Source organism: Camelina sativa, chromosome 3, assembly GCF_030686135.1.
Source record: "Camelina sativa cultivar CO46 ecotype springtype chromosome 3, ASM3068613v1".
Lineage (NCBI taxonomy): Eukaryota > Viridiplantae > Streptophyta > Magnoliopsida > Brassicales > Brassicaceae > Camelina > Camelina sativa.
Genome location: NC_141882.1, coordinates 17151183 through 17170917, shown reverse-complemented (window position 1 = coordinate 17170917; position 19735 = coordinate 17151183). Strand labels below are relative to the sequence as shown.

At 34.5% G+C, this 19735-nt stretch overlaps 2 long non-coding RNA genes across 2 annotated transcripts; both read right to left on the bottom strand.

Moving 5' to 3' along the window:
- Nucleotides 1-958: 958 nt before the first annotated feature.
- Nucleotides 959-2115, bottom strand: LOC147947046 (uncharacterized). The gene is made up of 3 exons (XR_015593862.1): nucleotides 1977-2115; nucleotides 1828-1884; nucleotides 959-1258 (listed from the first exon to the last, which is right to left on the bottom strand). It is a non-coding gene; the product is annotated as an uncharacterized LOC147947046 (long non-coding RNA).
- A 996-nt stretch (nucleotides 2116-3111) lies between these two features.
- On the bottom strand, nucleotides 3112-4572 carry LOC147947045 (uncharacterized). Its single transcript, XR_015593860.1, has 4 exons — nucleotides 4433-4572; nucleotides 3796-3909; nucleotides 3476-3588; nucleotides 3112-3202 (listed from the first exon to the last, which is right to left on the bottom strand). It is a non-coding gene; the product is annotated as an uncharacterized LOC147947045 (long non-coding RNA).
- Nucleotides 4573-19735: the final 15163 nt, after the last annotated feature.

Below are 19735 nucleotides of genomic sequence, written 5' to 3'. Positions count from 1 at the left end.
GACATTTATTATTTCATACATTTGGTCGGTCTATTCTCGTTTTTAAAGAAAAATAATTTATTGTTGTCTTAGGAATGTGCAATAGCTAGCTTAAAGCCAAGAGGAACTGTATTTGTGTTGAGTCGTTGACGCAGGGGTTGGGTGGTTTAGGCGACCAACCTTTCATGTTGCTCTTGATTTGGAGTTACTTGTTTCAAATGTTTTTTTTTTTCTTTCTATTTTCGGGTTTCCCATTAATTAGAACGTATTTTGGACCAATATCTAGACTACTGTTGTAACAAAAAAAGATCAAGTTACTAAGTTAGGATCATGTAAATATTTTTATAGCTTTTTTACCAATCCTCCTTCATCTACCTACCTCATACAGTCATACTCATGAGACCATCTCTTAATATTTTTCATGGCCATATTGTTAAGCCAAGAATAATAACATTTACCACATCGCATCGCATCCAGACTATATAGTCTAGTTCAATTAATGTCTCAAAATGATTCTACTTTGTTTTTTACGAACATAATTCAAGAAGCATTGTGTTACAAACATGCATCTTTAGAAAATCGTTTATTTCACCAAGACATCATCACTACTCCCTGTCTTGATGCTATAAATCTTTAAACTGTAGTTTACATTATGTTTTAATAATCTACTGATGAAAAGTGTTTGAAATATCAATAAAATCCAATAATTACACTGTTTGTTTATGTAAACAAAAACTGAAACCGCCAGATTAGAAAAAAAAAAAAAACTGTTTCTTCGTTTTGTTTGATTTTTTTTTTTTTAATGATTAGTAATGGCTCGTTGACAACTGAAGAATAGTAATGCATGGCTTAATATGAAAGAATGGGGGTTGAGATATAGTTGAGAGTTAGGTATGGGTTGTATTGTATGGCAACCTTATCATCACCTTTCGCAATCTTTCCTCATATTTGCTAACTTTGAATAAACCACTCATTTCAATTTTTTTTTTTTTACTTTGTTTGAAACTTTTAAAACAAACTTTATTACTTCGTACCTACAAAATACTCTTATATATATCTATACTATTAATTGGGGAGTACAAAGGAGGGATTTTCGGAAAAAAAAAATAAATTCCATATCATGCCCCTAAGGACAAAAGCAAGGAAGAAGAAAGAAAAAAAAATTAAGGACAAATAGGTAATCTGAAGTGTAAAAGGACGCGGATCCCAACTGTTTGCCTACTACTCTACTCGGATCTTGTACATATTGCAAATGTATCCAAACAGCTTCTACATCAACCTGTGAGTAAAAATACAATGAAAAATAAGGGATCATGTATTACATATATTAACTACCTACCTAATTCATACTACCTACCATATCAACTCTCTTCGACATTTAAACTCCAAGATAAACAGAAATTTGGAAAATACCGTTTACATGATGAACTAATCAATCTAATAATGATTACAATAAAATCCCAAATCAAGAATATAAATAACCTGAAACTTACTCCGTTCCAAAACTAACAAAATTGTTCTCTATCATCTCCATAATTTCTGATTCACCATTTAAAACGTTTTAAAAAGATTGCAATGATATCCCTAAACATCCTCTATAATAACATATCAAACCGAAATAAAATCATTTTCTTTTCAAAGCAAAGAAAATCTTACCAAAACGAGAAAACATCAACTGAAAATCGAAACAGATTACATATAATATTCTAGGATGTTTCAATTAACAACTAAGAAGATTGTGTTGTTTCTATCATCGCAACGAATCACCTCCACTACTACTATAAAAACCATCCAAAACGTCATACACGACCAAACACATCAAACCTAATAACAACTCTGAAAGTTTACCTTGATAGTATAGATGGCCGCCAATGATGGAATCACTCTTCTGTCCGATATTAAGCCCTTCAAAACAGCATGGAAGATCAAAGTTAAAATCGTCCACACGTCGAAGCAATATACAACTTACATTATAGAGACAATTGAGATGATATTACTGCGGTAAGTTTAACTATCTTCCTCTTATCGGTTTTGACTCTGACATTAATAGTGAAACTTTTTCCTGCTAGGGTTCTCTGATTCATGCCTATAGATATCAGCTCCATTCTTAAGGTAAGTTTGTAAGATATACCTGAGTTTACAAAAATTTTACAAGCATATCAGGGAAGATCTCCAAAAGTGAGGAAACTGCAAAACCAACAATCGACACATTCATTCAACGCTTCCCCGGTGGGGTAAAGTGGTAAGGATCTTTTTTTACTCTTTATGTAAGACATTTTAAATCATGTTTATATGTTTATAATAAATCTCTTTTTTAATTTTAGAACAATAGATCTCATTGAAATTGTTGAAAACTTTGATTCACTTATCTTAAACGTGAAGATTTTCATAACCGGCTGATACATCCAAACCAAGCTTCTCCATTTCGAGAAGCCATATATTGCAAAATTTGGAGAGAGCATAAACGATTTGGAAACATAATTGTAAGTATCAAACTTTTAAACTAATACTCAGATCTTAGTTTATACGTAGCAAAATTCTTATTCTAATTTTTGTGATTGGTTTGTAGGCTGAAAAACTATGATTCAGTGAAAATAACATGCACAGTTTTGAGAGATCTTATGGAGATTGGAAAGATCTCGAGAAATTCATGCAAGTTAATATATGAAGGCAGCACCACAGGCCTACAAGATGAGCTTTCTGAACATGACTTCTATAACCTGATGTCCATCTATTGATCTATATTGAAAAAAGAATGCACTCAATAAATCTCTCATGAGAAGACTAAATATGAAAAGACTAACGAGTGGAGACCATACCATTTTAAAAACTCTCTTACGTGTGTATTTTATATTCTAACACAATCAAATATGATATCTTTATTGGTTTATCTTCCTGTTTTTATATTATCATTTTCATTAACAGAAAATAAGCAACTCTTATGTTTAATAAAACGGTTTTCTTTTCCAGTTCAACTAAAGGAACAAAGCTAAGCTATGATTATGGTTCTAAAGGAACAAAGCTAAGTTATGGTTCTCGGCATAATGAAGAATTCTTGGAGATGGTTTATGGTTATATACCTTATATATTTCATATAATCTATTATTGTTTAGGCATTTAAATAATTTACTACTTACCTATATTATTTCTCAAATTTTCGAGAAAGTCATTTTCTCCTTCAATCCCTTGGATGTATTTATAGCCAAGTGTTTACTTCTTGAATCTGCAAAATGCAAAAGTACAGTAGCAATAATTATTGTTGTGAAGACGAAGTTTAAGAGTGAGTTTTTTTACGTAATTCTCATTAAAAAAAATTCAAACAACTATATGTCATACCAAGTTAATCAACACACAAAATATAAATTTCTTAATTTTAATAGCTTTAAAGAAATTATAGGATAGAAAGAGAAAATAATAGCCATTTGATTAGTCTGTTTCAGCTTTCACCATCTGTTTAACCTCCAATTGTTATTAATCAATATCCATAAGTGTTTACCATTCATTGCGAGATTGGCGATTGCACCAGCGGCGCCTCTGCAGACAGTTTCATCTTCGTAGCTTCTGAGAATCATTAACAACGTTGTAAGCCCACCTTAACTTGATTTGCCTCTGCTTATCGAATCAAAAGAAAAATAGGGGAACAATGAGAAATTATAGCAACAAAACATCTCAAGAGATGATCATATATGTATGTGAGTGAGCAAAAGTTACCTTTGGCTGCAAGATTCGCCAAACATTCAGGATAGAAAGTTTTAAGAACCACAAAGGCAGTTTTACACACACTGACTTAAACATTTTAGAAGAAATTGCTATTACCTTGCTCACATAGTGTAGCAAACAGTGCCTTCTGTCCGTTCACAGATTCTCTTTTGCTTGGAAATGCCTTGAGGGTAGCAAACGTTTGGTCCCTTTGTCCGAGCATTGTCTCATCTAGAAGAATAAGACTCAACTGTGAACTACCAAATTTATGAAACTCAAGGTCGGACCAAAATCACTACGAAGATACATTTGTTATCAAGTGCAAAAAGCAGGTTATTAGGTGGTTGTAAAAATGTGACCTCTTCTTCAAGTTTCTTTTTCTGAATAGCCTCATCCAGTATAAATTTCAAAAAATTCAGCCATCGGCCTAAATATTATATTTCGGTCAATATACTTCAACATTCATATACTAGATGGAATCTAATAAATCAATAAACAGAAATCGAAATCTATAATATTAAAATCGTCTCAGATCAATTAACTAGAATTTGAAGCATCGAAATAAAATCTGAAAACGAAACTAAAAATCGATTCTAAAACTTGATCCAAACATGAAAAAGTAACACATGTTAACAGAGATAACTTGAAGAATCTTACCCAAGATCTATTGATCCATGAAAGTTTAATAAGAATAATAATCAAATCATACAACTGGGAATAAAAAAGTATAAGACACATACAAATTCTTACTCACCTCTTCAAACTATACGTTATTTGATCCGGTCTTAGCTTAAAATCGTAGAAGGATTTGATGATGATCACATTTGATTGGAAGATTTTTGCTACAAATCGTCACTTTTGATCAATCGTCTCTGTAAAAGTAAAGTTTTTCATCTTCTGGAAAAGTCTTTGTGTTATTGTTTTCCTCCCTCTTTTTCACATGGTCGAAACAAAAAAAAAAAAAACTGAAAGGGGTCAATATGAGGCCCATCAAAATGTGATTAAGCAAAATACGGCCCCAAAATATGTTGTTAGTTGTAAATATTATATCCCTAAATTTTACTCTTACCTTTTACATATTTCATTATTTTCCCACTCTTATTATATTATATTTTTTCCACTCTTATTTTTCAGTTAGGAATATGTGAGATCAAATATGTTTTGCCCTTTTTGTTATATTTTTTTACTTAACCGTGTATTTTTTTGGTCAATTATAATTGTAGTATTTGAAATTGTTTATTTTGTTTTAACAAACACATCTAATTTGATGGAACTATTATCGAGTTAACCATTGACTTTGGTGGTGCCAATTTCCTCCAGTGAACATACCAATTGTTTTTTGCTGTTTCATTTCTTTCTTTCTTTTGTTTTTTTTTTTTCTTTTAATGAGAACTTCAACCGATACAAAGATGAGGCTTATATAATTTTCAACACAAGATCCATCTAAAAATATAATGGATTTCTATAATTATGGCCCCTAAAGACTTTGGGTTGAATTAAATTAGACAATTTTATATTTTTGTCCAAATTTAATATTATAGGTCTCTCACTATTTTTAATAAAATACAAACAAGTATATAAAAAAAAAACCTCCATAGGTTTAGTTTACAAAAATTAACACCAAATAATATAAATCTGCATGTGCGTAAAATAGTCTAAACCTAATTGCAAACTTAGTTTTTTAAAAAACTTAACTCCGCATGTATGTGCGAGTCCAATCCCTAGTTCTTAATCATTCTAGTAGTAGTAACAATTATTCTGGCGGCTTAGTTTACGGATCCTTTGTGATTTCCTGGTTCAGAATAATTATTTGACTTTCTTTATATGAAAATAAGAAGAAAAAAATTACTGAAAGGTTATCCAAAAGTTGGTTTATTCCCCATATCTAACAATTTCTTTAAAATTGCTCAAATGTTTATTGCATTGGGTGTAATTACAGTTTACCCTTTGGGATTAGTTTTTCGATTTTGGTCAAAAAAAAAATAAATACACATCAGCAAATTAAAATACACATCATTTTTGTTTTACCACGTCACTAAGCAGTTTTTCTCAGAATCAATCGACAATTCTTGTTTATATCAAAGAGAGGGAAAGTGAACAGTTTCACTGTTCACAAACCGCAAAAAAAAAACTCTTCTTCGCCGTCAATCTCTCGCCGTCATCTCTCGCCTTCATCTCTCGCCGTCTTTGCTCGCTCTCTCTCTCTCCTCGACGTCGCACTATCTTTCTTCATCGTCGCTCTCTCTCGCCGTCTTTGCTCGCTCTCTCTCTATCTTCGTCGTCGTGTTCGTCTTCGTTTAAACGTTCTGGTATGTGTCGAGTGTTTAGTTTCGAGTTTTCTGGCTGAATGTGGGTTTTTATCGATGATTTACGGCTGATTGTCGCCGTCGTTAATGACGGCTGATTTGTTAGATCTATTCGATTCGATGGCTGATTTACTTTTTGTTTTATGTTGCGGCTCAGTTATTTTAGGGTTTACGGCTGATTTGTTAGATCTATTCGATTCGATGGCTGATTTGTTTTATTTTGCGGCTAAGTTTTGTATTGGTGACTGAGTTTTCTTATGCTTTAGATTTGAGTTATGTATTTGTGACTGAGTTATGTTATGCTTTGTGTATGAGTTTGTTTTATATTATGGCTGATTTATTTTATGATTTACTTATGAATTATATTATTTATCAGATGTCGATGGCGATTATTTCTGAAGAACAAGCAAGGGATTACCCCCCAAGACTATACGCTGAAGGAAACTCTAATCTAGAGTTTAGAGATATTAATACCAATATCAGGATGGGAGAATTCCCTGCGATTAGGGAATCAATAGGACAAGATGCTTGGGATTAAACAAAGGATGTACCTATTGGAATAATCTCTAAGCTAGTTGATAGCCAATTCGTCTGGTCTGGTAAGATAGTACATTTCCTGCTATGTAACCAGTTATGGGTACATAAGAAGGAGCTTTGGTTTGTCGTCGGTGGTTAACCTATCAGGTTTGGGTTGAATGAGTTTGCTCATGTGATGGGGTTAAACATAGACCCAATGCCAACAGAGCGGTTTGAACTTGAAAAGAAACACAAAGAGTTCTTCAGACTTTTGAAAGTGCCTGGTGGGGAAGGTCCATCATTAAATGAACTCAGGGAAGGACTGAAAGTGTGCCGAGTTATTATTTAGTATAGTAATTGCTGAGTTATGGTTTAGTGATTGTTGAGTTATGGTTTAGTGATGGCTGAGTTATGGTTCTTTGATGGCTGATTTATGTTCTATGATGGCTGAGTTATGGTTCTTCTATGACTGAGTTATGGTTTAGTGATGGCTGAGTTAAAACTTACTGATGGGTTTCATAATCTCTTATGTTACAGCTGTGTGTCTGTAAAATGGTTATGAAGGAAAATGGTTGCGATCTATTTCATACGTGGCCAGATCAAGAAGACGACCTAGCTGTTGATTGCATGATCGAAGACATACATATGGATACGCTTGTTAAAGGTTTTTGGGAGGCTAAGGGGGGGGGGAGTGATAAGAAGAAGAAGAAAAAGAAAGCTAAAGCAGCTTTTGAGCCTGAATCTCCTCCTGCAAAGAAGCGGAAAATCCAGAAGGATGAAACTTCCACCATTTAGGGTGGTGAATCTGGTGAAGGAGTAGGAGCTGCACATGAGAGGAAGAAGAAAGGAAAAAAGGTAAGTTATTTGGTGTATAGTGAGTTTATATTTTATGTAACATTTTGTTAGCTTGTTTACGACAGTTTGTGTATTTGTTTCAGTTGGCTAGTGAGGAGGAAGATGCGGGGGAAGTTGTGTTGGTTAGAACTCTTGTTAACTTGGTGTCTAGGTTAAACTCAAGGTTTGACACCCTTGATACAAACATTGCCAATATGCCTTCTGATCTGGAGAAGAAGATTAGAGGTAGTTTGGAAAAGAAGATGAATGAAAGGATGGAAACCAGGTTTGGATCTTTTGAGCGTGATCTCAAACAGATGAAAGATCACATGCTTTCCATGGGTGTTGGGCAAACTGGCCAAAACACGGGACCTGTGAAAAACACGGCATCTGCAATTTCAAATTTCAAAATAAAGGACCTGGTATCACCGGACATTCAGGCAAAACTAACGACACCAAAAGCGACACCAGTTATTCCAAGAAAAATGCAACAAAACTACTCTGTCAACAATCCTCCGGTAATGTCTGATTTATGTTAATTTTATGGCTGATTTTCCAGAATGTTTAGGTTGAGTTATCATTATCGTTAATTGTCTTCGCTATGCTATACAGGAAAAGAAATCTGTTGATAGCAGTGGTCTGGATGGGATCTGTAAGAATCTGATGGATGATTTTGATAATCCTCTTGATTTCCTTCAGAAGTCTCCAGCTACTAAGCCGTCTCCAGCTGCTAAGAAGTCTCCAGCTATTAAGAAACCAGCTGATACGAAAACACGACATTCCACGAGGAGAAATGCCAAAGAGTTAGAGACGGCAGAGAAAGCCAAAGAGTTAGAGGCGGCAAAAAAGGCCAAAGAAGTAGCTGCGACAAAGAAGGTGAAAGAAGTAGCTGCGGCAAAGAAGGCAAAAGAAGTAGCTGCAGCTGCGGCAAAGAAGGCCAAAGAATTAGCGGCTGGAGACATTCAGCCAAAGAAAAGAGGTAGAAAGCCTAAAAATCCTACTGCTGTTAGGCTGTTGTCTCCTGTAAAACCTGGAGGCTTGAATAAGGGAGAAGCTGGGGCTGAAGCTGATGAAAGCAGTGTATGTGAAATTACAGACCAGTTTATTGCTGAAGCCAATGCACTTGAACCTGAATCTAAGGAAGATACAGAGGAACATATTAGGCTTGATAGAATTCAAGCTTTAAGGCTGGATAGTGTTAAGCTGTCCCTGGATGGGAGTGCATTGAATACACAACAAGCTCATCCAAACAGGATTTTCCCTTATATTGGAGACAACAGACTGGAGTGCATGAGGAAGAACTGTTCACCTGGACCTGGAATATATGATCCTCTGGCACCTGTTGATCCGGTCAAGTTGCAGAAACTTTTGGATTTTCTAAAGAAAGCCGAGTATGAACCCTTTAGACCCTTTTTTTAACAAGTTAATCACAACTTGTTAAAATTATATAAACTTGTGTTTATTTGTTTGTTAGGAATACTCCGTTAGGCAAGGGACCAGTCGAAGTTGAATTCTATAGGGAGCTAATCACCGAGCGAAAGGACTGGCTAGTGAGGCCAGAACAATATGGTACCTATGGGTGGCTTTCTGATACAGTAAGTTAAATCGAAGTCGTGATGAATCAGTTTATCTTAATGTCTTCGTTATTGTTGTCGTTGTCTGAGTTGTTGTTCTTTACTCAGTCACATTTTTTACATCACATGGGCGCGTTTATGAGACTCCTTAGGATAAGGTACAACTGAGATCCCTTCCCATATCACAACAAACGCATTGCGTTTATATATCGTGGTTCACCAGTAAGATGATTCGTGATCATCTTCAGTTCGAGATCAAACCCAAGCTGTTTAAACTCACTGGCAATAGTTATGAATATTTAGTTAAAGGTTTGATACCTTCAGATCAACCTACTAATTTGAAGTGAATTAAAGATGTGATCACCTGTATATTGCTCCATAAACTGGAGGCGATCACTGGGTGGCGCTGCACGTGGATATGGTTAGGGGGCATATTGATTGCTATGATAGCATCGTCGGACAAGTAACCAAAGAAAGTGAGGATAAAATGCTGACTGTTTGTAGGGCGTTTACGCGGATGATTCCAACAATGATGAACGAGAACGTTCCTCACGAATATCTTACACCTACTTTCAAACAGTTTACCTTCAGGAGAGGAGTAAAGCCAAGGTCCCGCAAAACGTACAGGTTGGCGACTGTGGCGTGTACGCTTTAAAGTTTATTGAATGTCTAGCGCTTGGTGTGTCTTTCGATGGAATCTGTGATCAAAATATCAAGGCTATACGTGTTAAAATGGTAGCAAAAATATACGATGAGGCACTTGAATTTACGAATCAGTTTAACTAAAAAATATTTGTATTTCTTTTTGGTAGGACTTGTACTTGGATATGTAAAAACATTTGGATTTCTTTGTTTAGTATCTTTTCAATGTTACAGCTGAGTTATGTACTTCACACGGCTGAGTTATAAGTAAATATTAAATAATATGTTATGGATGAGTTATGTACTTCGTACAGCTGAGTTATGTACTTCGTATGGCTGAGTTATGTACTTGGTACGACTTCATTTGGTTTTTTCGTGTCGTGCCTCAATATTACAAAAAGTGTTGTTGGGGAAACCGAAACAATAATTCTATGTCTGCTCAGATCCACACGCGTAATAAATTCATAAAGTTAGCTTTTTCACAATATATTATACAAAATAATTAAAAAATTGAACTCAAAATTCGAATAAAAAATAAAAAAATTCCGACAAAGTGACATGGCTGAGTTATTGACAGACACGGCTGACTTGTGAAATATTTGTAAATTTATATTATTATAACTCAAAAATTAAATTTAGAATTGAAATATGAATATAACAATTATTATAACCAATAAAAATAATAATTATAGAGAAAGATTGATTTTTACATATTCTGTGTAAAACATACAACACATGACGTTTAGGGGTTAGGGTTAGAGTTGGGAATTAGGGTTTAGGATGTAGGGTTTAGATGAGTAACATTATTTGTTTTTTGGTTTTGGTTCTAATGTGTTTTACTGTGTTTGGTTTAAGGTGGTAATATGGATATATTAATATGATTACCATTTGAATATTTTTTTAAAAAATTTTAAATTTTTTTGGTTATCTCCGATTATGGATCGGTTAGATTAATATATAACCATAAATAACCCAAAATATATTGTAATTAAGTAGATTAGCCTAATATAACCGAAAGTAAGCCGAATATAACCGAAATTAACCAAACATACCAATACAAAAATACCAAATTGGAAAAAAATATATTTTCGGTTCGGTTCGGTTTTGTCAGTTGTTTAGTCATTCTAATTTGAGGGTTGGCTGAGATATCGTTTATGACAACTGTGTTATTATTAATCATGACTGAGTTATTAAAATAGATTGATAAAACACCACAACAAAGAAAGTTCATATCAATTCCAAATAAAAAATAAAACACCACAACAGAGCTTGACTAATCTCACAGATACTTGTTCAAGCTCTCAAACTTCTTCTCCAGCACGTCATATTTCTTTTCCATATTCAAGAACATTTCTTCTTGAATCTCGATGCGCTTCTTGGCTGCATCCAAGTCCTGCTTGATCTCATTCTTCTCCTCCTTAATATTGGCAAACTCTTCACGCAATGCAGCAGTCCACCACTTCCTGTAACCGCAGCCTTGACCGGGACCCTTACAAATAGTACATAATTCATATTACACTAAAAAAAAATCAGAAGCAGAAACTCAAAAATAAGAGTACAAAAATCTTTACATCTGTGATGTCATACGGACAACTGAAATAACTTTTTCCTGTCGTGCTAGGATCATTAGAAGTGGCAACGAGAAGCACCGCACCGCAATTACACCTGATTAGAACGCCCTTGTCACGCCTCCGGATTTCGCCGTACCTCATTTTCATATTTATTTCATTACGATTCAGCTCCTACAGTTATACAAACACAATATTAAGATAACGCTTTGAGATTTCAGATAGTCCAAAGATCTACCTCAGCTAGTGCTTCAGAAGCAGTTTTCTCATCAGCCCTAGAGTTGCCGCCGTAGATATCTTTATTTACCATCATCTTGACTCGATCTCGATTACTAACTAAAGCAATAAATCACAACAAATCCCATAATTTATACTTAAACAATATATCGAACGACGTAGTTTCACAATAATATACTTGAAGGCTGAGTTGTGTTCTTTACACGATTGACTTAGGATAGTCGGTTAAATTAACAATGATGTTACGGTTGAGTTATGCAACAACCATATCAATGGTGTTACGGCTGAGTTATTCAATGGCCATATTAATTTATTATATACCCGCTCGGGAATACAAAAAGTGTTGTTGGGGAGATGCAAACAATAATTATGTTTCTTGTTATCATCCACACGCGTAATAAATATATTTTAAACGATTTATTATTAAAAAGGAATTCAAAAGTTTGAATGGATGAGTTACTAACTTACACCGATGACTTATGAGATAATTGTAAAATAAGATTATTATAACTCAAAAATTGAATTTTTGAATGGATAAATGAATATTACTATTATTATAACCAATAAAAAATAATAATTATAGATAAAGAGTGATTTATAAACATTCTGATCAAAATGTGTCAAACATACCAGAACAAGACGTTTAGGGGTTAAGGTTAGGGTTAGGGTTTAGGGTTTGAGATGTAGATGAGTAACATTATTTATTTTTAATTTAATAGTTTCGTTTTGGTTCTAATGTGTTTTGTTTAAGGTGGTAATATGGATATACTAATATGATTACCATTTGAATAATTTTTTTTGTTATTTCCGGTTATGGGTCGGTTAGATTAATAAATAACCATAAATAACCGTTAATATATTGTAATTAAGTATATTAGTCTGATATAACCGAAAGTAAGCCGAATATAACCGAAATTAACCAATCAAACCAATACAAAAATACCAAATTGGGAAAAATTATTTTTTCGGTTCGGTTCGGCTTGGTCGGTTATTTATTCATTCTAATTTAAGGGTTGGCTGAGATACCGTTTATGATGGCTGAGTTATTGTTTACGGTTCTCAATAATATGAAAACATATTCTTATTTCTTTCCTTGGTTTTTCGTTCTGTCAGATATTACAAAAAGTGTTGTTGGGGAAACCCGAACAATAATTATGTGTATGCTCAGCTTTTTCACTATAATACAAAATAATTAAAATTTTGAACTCAAAATTCGAATAAAAAATAAAAACATTCCGACTAATTGATGGCTGAGTTATTAACTTAGACGGCTGCCTTATGAAATATATGTAAATTTTAAAACAATATAACTCAAAATTTAAATTTAGAATTGAAAAAAAGAATATTACAGTCATTATAACCAATAAAAGTAATAATTATAGACAAATAGTGACTTTTACACATTCTGATCAAAATGTGTAAAACATTTAAAACATGACATTTAGGGATTAGGGGTTAGGGTTATGGTTAGGGTTTGGGGTGTAGGGTTCTTATTTCCAACATTATTGGTTTTAATAAAACAGTTTGGTTTTGCTTATATTGTGTTTGGTTTAAGGTGGTAATTTGGTTTAAGGTGGTAATTTAAAAAAAAAATTCGTAATTATTTTTCGGTTATTTCCGGTTATGAGCCGATTAGATTAATATATAGCCATAAATAACTCAAATGTTATCCAAATTAGATAGATTAACTTACACTTAACGATTGCAATCCGAATATAACTGTAATTTATTGAAAAGGGGAAAAATTAGTTTTTCGGTTCGGTTCGGTTTGGTTGGTTATTTAGTCTTATAATTGGATTGATGGCTGAGTTAAAGTTTATGACGGCTGAGTTATCGTTTAGGGTCTTCTCATTAATATGAAAAACGTATTCTTCTTTCTTTCCTAGATCTTTTGTTCTCCGAGACTCTTTATAAATATTAAAACGTCTCTCGATGTCACAAAAAGTGTTGTTAGGAAAACGCGAAAAATCACTAATTATGTGCCTGCTCAAATTCACATGCACAATATATTATTTAAAATAATTAAATAATTATTATTCAAATTTCGAATTTTATTTTTGTAAAAGTATTTCTCCAACAATTGAATATTAAAATTATTATAACTCAAAATTTAAATTTAGAAAGAAAATATGAATATTACTATCATTAAAACCAATAAAAGGTATATTTATAGACTTAGATTGATTTTTACACATTCTAATTTGAGGGTTAGCTGAATTATCGTTATTTACGACTGATTTATCGAACTGGATGGCTCAGTTATCATTTCGTAATGGCTGAGATGTCGAAATGACGACTGAATTATATTAATATGAAGGTACAACATAAACAAAAAAAACACTCAATCGTAGTTCATAGTTCATATTTCATATAGAAGACGACACGGAAGTGCAATGGAAATCACTTTCTGAAACCGACGTCATCTGGACCAAATTCTTCAAACATATTGACCAAATCATTCCAAACTATGCTACTTAGCATCTGGGGTTTATTTCCACCTTTCGCCCATATCCTCTTGAGCGGACACAATTGGGCTCTGAATAATGTTCTAGCCACCAAATTAAACTGCGTCCAGACCCTTAAAGTATGCTTTGGATCCCACGTGTATTTACGCTACAATCAAAGGAAAGAAACGATAAGAGTATAGAATAATATGAATATGGTAGTTTGTCCAGATATCTTACCGCGAGGAGGATAAACCATCGTCTCTTAATGTGGGAGGGAATCACGCGGTACGTCGGCCACGCATGGCGCCAATTGTGTTGAAGTATTCCTCCAATCGCGATAGAGAGAACGTGAAGGAACTTGAACCACGTAACAATGGTTGTGTCAACCCAGGAACCCGCACCAGGGTTTAGAACCAGAAAATTCTCCCGATCAGTGGCGCAAATGATCGCTTCGACATCTCTAAAAGATTGTCCATCGATATGAGGAACAACTTCCATGTCGATAGGAAGATGTAACAAATAGAAAGATCTGTGATTTAGGAGAATATAAAGAGAAACAATAGAAATGAAGAATGAGATGAAAGAGAGTCAGACATATGAATGAGGTGAATATAAAGGAAAAACAATAGGAAAACGACAGGTCGCGTCTATTATTAGGTTAACTTATGGTTTCTCGCCACAATATTGCTTAACGGTTGAGTTATAGTTTTACGGGAAAACGAAAGGTCTCATCGATTCATGTGATGGCTGAGTTTAGTAAGTAATGGCTGAGTTATCACTAGTAATAATCTGGAAGTAGATGGCTGATTTATATGACTTCACGGCTGAGTCATGGTATTTAAGGGAAAACGTGAGGTCTCGTCGATTCATGTGATGGTTGAGTTATAGTAAAGTTATGGCTTTCTTGTATTCTGCCCAACCAAATAATATACTTTTATGCTATCTCTGTATATGTGCAAGTTTTTCCGTTTCTTTAGTCTATTACCTCTCAACTACAAACTAGAATAAAATTATTGTTTACAACACTATGTCCGCTCCAACACCCAAGATACCGGATCTCCCCGACGATGTTTTCATAAAAATCGTTTCCCTTGCTGCAGAAGATCAATGGTGGTCACTTGGTTCTATTTTAAGGGCAGGTCGTAGGGGAAAATGCAGTATACAGTAAAGAAGTTCTAAAGACAGCTGCTATATATTGCCTTTGTACTGATCCAGCATAAATCAACACATCCAATGCCCCTGATGGTGGCCTCCAAATTGAAGGGCGGTACAAGCCTTTCTTCGTCAAATTCTTTAACGTCGGCAACCCCATTGCCATTTACTACGAAGGGCTAAGGGTTGTGGCTGAGGATAGAGATATCCAGCGTGGGATTTATATTCTCAGTCGTAATATGCCGGTCGATGTTGATGCCACCTTAGCATGTGGAATACTAAGTATTTGTCAAGCGAATGAGGTTATGGCCGTCCATTACCTCCAGCTGTTTGATGCACATCATTATCCTCTAATGTCTTCGGGTTATAATTTTCTGTTTGAGTTATCTCGTTATAAGACTGCCCGAAAAAACTCATACACAGCCTCCCATCTCTATCCTGACAGCCCGTTACTCCCTTCACCCGCGTGTGCTGTGATGTGTGCTTTGGATAATGGTCCCTATTGTCTCCTTTTTGGAGACTATGAAATCATGTGCAAAAACTGTTACCTTTGGTGGTTGTCCCTCAATGTCTCTGAGTTCCTTTAAAGGTCCCTTTTTGTGTTTAATTATATATGTTCTATGTATTGTAAGCTTGTTTCCACATGTATGATAGAGACTTTGGTTTTTGGTTTAGTTATCACAAGAAACAATCTGAAAATAAATGGTTGAGTTATCACTAGAAACAATCTGAAAATAAATGGCTGATTTGTATGACTTCACGGCTGAGTTATAATATTAATAGGAAAACGAAAGGTCTTGTCGATTCATGTGACGGCTGAGTTATTGTAAGTTATGGCTATGTTATCACAAAGAAACAATCTGAAAATAAATGGTTGATTTATATGACTTCACGGCTGAGTTATAATATTAATAACAAAACGAAAGGTCTCGTCGATTCATGTGACGGCTGAGTTATAGTGATTTATAATTCCGTGATGGCTGAGATATTGTAATACCGGCTAAATTAAATTAATATTAAACATTACAAAAAGAAATAAAAAAAAAGTTCAGAATTCATAAAGAAGACGAGACGACAGTACAATGGAATTCACTTTTTAAAACCGATTAAGAGGAGGAGGAACCACAAACTTTTACTTTGTCCCAATCAAGAGGAGGATGAACCACACACTATTCGACATCGGCCTCCGCAATCTCTCTCATAACCTCTAACCTCTTGTGCTCTGAGATACGAAAACTATTATGGCTGAGTTATCAACATTGACGACTGACTTATGTAAACTTACCTGTAACAGTTTTTCAACACCTCGAGTGAGCGTTGTTAGCTGCGATTGCGCATCTTCTCTCCGATCAAAAAACCCTCTGGTCATCATATTCCGTATCGATTCTAGCAGTCGAACTATGGGAAGACTTCTAGCATTTGACAGTGCTTTGTTCATTGATTCGACAATATTCGTTGTCATTAAATTGGACCTTTCACCCGGGAAATGAGCACGCGCCCACATTCGGACACCAACTCTTTAGAGGTATGGATATAGTTCGGGATGAACTGCTTCAATCTCATTGAAAGCCTCAATAAAATCAGACAGCCTAAAACACCTTGCCGCTTTTTTCACCAGAGGGAACAAATGTTTTCCTTTGAACTTCACCAAAATATTCTTATACAAATGGTAAGTGCAAATTCCACGGGAAGCCAACGGTTACACTTTGCCAATCGCTTTCCCTATTGACTTATGTCTGTCTGAGATTATCGCAAGATCCTTTTCGTCAGGAATAGCATTTTTGAGTTGTGTAAAAAACCAACGCCAAGACTCTTCATTTTCAGTGTCAACAATAGCGAAAGCTATTGGGAAAATTTGAAAGTTACCATCCTGAGCAAGGGCTGTTAGAAGGGTCCCTTTGTAACTACCATGGAGAAACGTACCGTTGACAACAATAACTTTGCACATGAAAGCAAACCCATCAACACTCGCACCAAAAGCAATAAAAACATATTTGAATCTTTCTTCATCATCTATTTGGAGACGCGTGGTTGTACCTGGATTTTCCCTTCTTACCATGTATAGGTAAGAAGGCAATTCGCTAAAACTATCCTCAGGAGTTCCCTGATCGATCTCCATTGCAAACCACAGCAACCGATATGCCTTCCAATAACCCATCTGTTGACACCAACAAATTAATAAATCAGCCATAAAATATAAATAACTCAATCAATACATTCATATAAGTCAGCCGTAGAGAATAAAAAAACCACCCATAATAAGTAAATAACTCAGTCAAGACATTCATATCAATCAACCTTATAAAATCATTAAGTCAGCCGGTATTAATTAATAATCCAGCCATAAAGTAGTGATATGTCAGCCATTATGTCAATAAGTCAGCCGAGACAGAGTAATTACCTTCATGCTAAATTGCTTGTTGAAAATGACTCTGACACTTTTAGGTTTAACTTCTGGACCAAGATCACCAATATAGTCCCTGTAAAGACCTGCCAATACACCAGTTGTTGCTTGACGAGATCGATTAGAACGTTCCGTCACAGAACATGAGTGTTTCGAATCGTATAAACGAACATGAAAATCCGGCTCATCCCCTTGTCTAGATGCACAAACTCTACAAAGGCATCCTTCAACCCAACACCGCGCAACCACCATTCTTGGATTTGATAATGGTAAATTAAAATCAAATCATCCCTAACCGAAATAAGTTTCACGCGATTCCTGAACTCCGCTTTGTTCATGTATCGTTGTCCTACAACAATTTTTAGCATTGACAACTTCAACCTAAAAGCCTCTGGGTTTATAGTCGATCCGACATTATCGTCGTTATGAGCTCTCTTCTTAGGAGGCAGACTCGGTGAATCTTCTTCTTTATTCGGAGGCAGAGTCAGATTATCCGATTCGTCTTTATTCGGAGGCTCGCCCAAGACAGAGAAGTTATCATCATCAGATGGCGCACCATCGGAGTCGTCGAAAACATCAAATCGGGTTGAAAATTTATCGTCTTCTTCTTCGTCAGCTGCTTCTTCGACAACTTCTTCTTCTTCTTCTTCGTTTTCTTCGATCTTACTATAATCATAACAAGTGCCTTCAAATCCTCCACCGTCCACTTCGTATGTAGATTCTACTTTTGAGTCAGAATTGCTTGGCCGTATCATACTTCCTCTAGCTCCACTAGTTTCTGTAGACTCTTTAGCCAAAAACTCCGCACAGAGACGTAGCTGATCGGTTTTCCATAGCCCCAAAAAACATTGCAATTGTCGATCATTTGAGAGATAAACTAGTGGAGTATCATGCGCCATTAGTTTCAGTGCCTTGTTTGAGAACATGTAGCTCAACTTTTTAGCTCATGGCTAAACGCGTCCAATCCGTAGTCTTCAAGAACAAGCTCCACAAGCTTGTCGTGTGTTGTGCCTCCATCGACATGCATAACTATTCACCCTCTATTGTCGGTGTTAAATACATATCTTTGTTTCTTTACCCAATTACCGGAAACAACTAGTACCGAAACTGGATCCATGAAATAAAATGAAGAACAAGGTGAAGAAGAAGTAGAAAGAACTAGGTGAAGATGAAAGTGAAGAAGAAGTATAAGAAAATGTGAAGTAGAAAGTGAAGAAGAAGTAGAAGAACAAGGATATATAAGGTAAATAGTTCACTTAATAACCAGTTGAAGAATCGAAGGAACGACGTTTCGTATTTCCAGAGAAGAAACATGATGACATGGAATTCTGACATGAATGATGTGTCCGACGTGGTAAGTCAGCCATTAAAGAAATAATTACTCAGCCTTAATATAACTCATCCATGAAATAAATTATGACTCAGTCACAACATGAATAACATTACAGTAATTAAAAAACAGAAAAATGGCTGCCAATTCAGCCGCTTCGTCAACTGAAAATATGTAACTCAGTCGTATCGTTTAATAAGTCAGCCGTAACTGAATAACATTCTAGTTAGCAGAGGAAGGTTAATTACTAGAATAAATACTAGAATGTATATTAAACATGTTTTAATATTAACAGATTTTAGATTTGCTGTGCAAAATCCTAATATATAAATACTAAAATTTGTACCCACGCATGCGCGGGATTTTAGTTTAAGATATTTTTTATCAATAGAAATTGTTGAGCTCAAATATAATCATTTCAATTTTTTAGTATAAATCAATATAAATACTAAAGTTACTTTACTCAGTGATATACAACATATACATTTTTAAAGATAATATTTTTTTGTTATATCTATTTGCAATTTTACGTGGAATTTTAGTTAAAATTTTTATCAATAAGAATCATTGAATATGAATATACTTTGAAGATTAAAATATAAATCTATATAAATGTCATACTTATTTTACTAATCTATATATAGCATATATTTTCTAGTGTCGCAATAATATTCTCGACAATCTTTTGACTTTTTATCTTGAAAAGAGTTCATTCCATATTCGTAATTTTAAAAACTCTAACGTCAATGTCGATCGTTGACCTAATTATAGAGACCACTAGATATTCACTAGTGGTACACCGCGGGGCTATAATTTTGTTTAGGGATGCATAATATAATTTATTTTTAAATGTTTTATTTAAATATGTAACTAATATATTTTATATTTTTGAAATGTACTATAGTTTTACAGACTAATATATTTTATTGTGTTCAAAGTTTTGATTGTTATTGGAATACCATTATTCTATAATTCATATTGACCTCTGTTTATTGCATTATTATATTGTTAAAAATTTATAATATCATTTGATTTGTCTTATAATTT